Consider the following 3,065-nt stretch of genomic DNA (forward strand, 5'->3'; position numbering starts at 1 on the left):
AGGGCACGAGTCACTTCTCACACTCGGTCAAAGCAACTGTAGCGTGGAGATACAATGCACTGTAGTGTTACTACTTTGCCCAGCAATGACGTTTGGAGTTTCGGTTTTACCCGTGGCCAGAAAATCAAACGATATTATGTTTTCAAGGACTGAAGTGAAGTGAGTGTCCCTGCTGATCAAATAGCACAAGTCTGACATCTAGTGGTGAATTGCATGAATGGGCTGCAGTTACACGGAGACGGTTGGAAATCAAACCTTGTGTTTACAGCACACGTCTTACTTTGTCCATGAGACCACTGATCATGTGAAATATCAAAAGGTGTGTAAATGAAGCCTCTTATGATGGACTGTTTAAAAAGTCAAACAAGCTCATTCACTAGTATTTTTCCACGCTTGTGTAATTACCTATGTATTCTTGGTTTACACTCCAAGAAAAAAATAAAAATCTATATTGTGCCCAGATTTTTATAGAAACAGATTTAAGGCAAATCACTTTCTGTTCAAAAGTCAGAGGAATAAAGGTGACATGCAAACCTTTCAATTTCCAAAGAGTTTTATTATTTCAGGGAAAACAACACATTAAATGAAATACTTCTTGCTTTTTCCAAAATCTGCACAGCTCCTGTACGACCCGTATCTTCACATCGATCCCCCTCGACGCATTAGATGACGGAGAACAACTTCTTTGCCGCGGCAGCGCAAAACAACACCGACCAGATCTGTTGTGCACCACAGTTAACAATTGAGTGACGCACTGGGAGCAACACATGGCAGTAAATCGTCTCTTTCTCACTCACCGACCTCCTCTCGTTGATTAATGGACGAATCCAGAAATTAGACTGCTCCGTTAGGCCCGACACCAGGATCCCTATTTATAGAGCTCCGGTTACGAGGTCACCATGAACGCGGGAACAGGAACTCGGATGGAGTTGGAACACACATGCTCATTCTCTACTAACAAAACCTTTTATGATCTTTTACTCACCTTTTACTCCCGTTGCTGTTCTCCACCTGCACTGATAATCTGAGAAACTCATGAACAACGCTTTTCTCTATTTTCCATCTACAGTACTCGATACATTTTTGCATAGGAACTGTCAAATATAACAAGTGCTGAACCGTGCCAAAACCCCAGAAGTAGGTTTGAAAGGTCACGACCAGCAAATGTTTGGTATTTTTGACTTAATCGCGTGTCAAAATTCATATTTATAATCCTGCGATGTATGACCCCTGATGCTCTTTGCTGGGCTCGCTCCGTGTCCAAGCGGTGTCACTTCCAGCCAGTTCAAGTAAACAACCTTCTCTCAGCCTCTGCTGCAACCGATCACAGCTGAGTGTAGGATGTTTACACCAACTAAGTCCGGACAAGTGTTGTGGAGGACACAGGCGACTCAGTAAATACATTTACACATTTGGCCCTTCGGCGTGGGGCTGGAGGGCAGTCGGCCGCAGCAAACATCAGACTGAAAGCTCGGCAGATAGACAGCTTCCAGTCGGGGATGTTTACAGCCCCAAACTGCCCCAGTACGCTTGTGACCTCAGCCCCCTGACAAGCAATGTGCACAGCCAGAGACAAAGGGGCGAAACACGTTGACAGAGTAATGGGACAATCCGGACAAAGGAACAGGGACTTGAACAGTTCCCGTAATATCCCTATGGAACAATGCTGTGTGGGGACATTCTACCTGCGGGTGTCACTTTCATCGGGGCAGGTATAGCAGCGCGGTGAAAAGGTCATCGGACCAGGGCGACGCGCCGACCTTTTTCGCCCGCCGCTGTGCTCGGCGATTCTGGCATCGAAGGCGCAATTGTCTGCGGCCTTGTACCTCCCTGCAATGAAGGAAGAAAGAAAAAAACAATAAGGACGGAAGAGAAGTCCGACTGACCTCATTTCCATTGTGCTACAAGTCGGACCGGCCCGGCCCGGCATACTGATGCTGCAGACGCCTGCCCCCTGTGGTGACGACACACACAGAGGTCATTCGACTGTACGAGTTGTGTGTCATTATGAACGACTAAGACATTGTCAACAAAATGAACTCTTCTTTTCATCCGGACCTTCACCTTGGCTTCACAAGCATTAACCTTGCCGTGTGTCTCTCACACACACACACACACACACACACACACACACACACACACACACACACACACTGGGGGGACAGGTTGACCGACCGACCAGCCGCTATCTCGAACACTTGCACACAGTTGGTACACGCAGTGAATAACGGTGCCGTGATGTCGAGAGAAGTTAACAGACAGAGCTGGGGGAAACATGGTGTGTTAGCAAGGCCAGCCACTGTGTCCTAAAGCTGACAGGACCGCAGAACACTGACAACAACATAAAAGAGGCGAACTTTTAATAGCGAAATAGCCTCGAGCCACACTCGGAGGATGTCGTGGGTACACGCCCGTGGCTAGAGGAAGACTCAAAGTAACTTTGCCTCGACGGGCCAAAGCAAACAGTGCCCTGTGCTAGCTGTTAGCGCTAGCTCCTGTTAGCGCTAGCTCCTGTTAGCGCTAGCTCCTGCTAGCCAACGACCTCCTAGGCTGCAGCTAGCAGCTAGCGGCTAGCTAGCTCGTCGTCTGTGACCCTCACCTTCTGCCGCCTGACGTCTCCTCTTACCCGGCGAGAGCGACGGGGGTTGTTTTTTTTCACTTCCACGCGGCGTCGTGGACTTTTTTGTTCTGCGTGGATTCGCTCGCGGTTCCCCTCTGCCCCCCCCCCGCTCCGAGCAGCCTGTGAAGTTTCCTTCCGTTTTTCATTCACTTGTCTTTATTTTGACCTTTGGTTACTCGACACCAACATTGACGTCATTGTCATAGCAACGAAGTCCCGCCCACCCGGAGCCCGTGACAGAGGGCAGTAATTGCATTTACATTTTCCACATTCGTTACTGCGCGTATGAACTGCACCTAACACCGAATGCACTGCTCATATACATGTATATATACATGTATATATACATGTATATATATATATATATATATATATATATATATATATATATATATATATATATATATATATATATATATATATATATATATACACACACACACCA

The 3,065-nt window shown here is 47.0% G+C and overlaps 1 long non-coding RNA gene across 2 annotated transcripts; it reads right to left on the reverse strand.

The window, feature by feature from the left end:
* Nucleotides 1–535: 535 nt before the first annotated feature.
* LOC118311551 lies at nt 536–2,770 on the reverse strand. 2 transcript variants are annotated; one of them, XR_004794015.2, is made up of 3 exons: nt 2,627–2,770; nt 1,686–1,830; nt 536–868 (listed from the first exon to the last, which is right to left on the reverse strand). It is a non-coding gene; the product is annotated as an uncharacterized LOC118311551 (long non-coding RNA). The 2 variants fall into 2 exon arrangements; XR_004794014.2 differs by having other exon boundaries at nt 2,600–2,770.
* Nucleotides 2,771–3,065: the final 295 nt, after the last annotated feature.

Source organism: Scophthalmus maximus, chromosome 5, assembly GCF_022379125.1.
Source record: "Scophthalmus maximus strain ysfricsl-2021 chromosome 5, ASM2237912v1, whole genome shotgun sequence".
NCBI lineage: Eukaryota > Metazoa > Chordata > Actinopteri > Pleuronectiformes > Scophthalmidae > Scophthalmus > Scophthalmus maximus.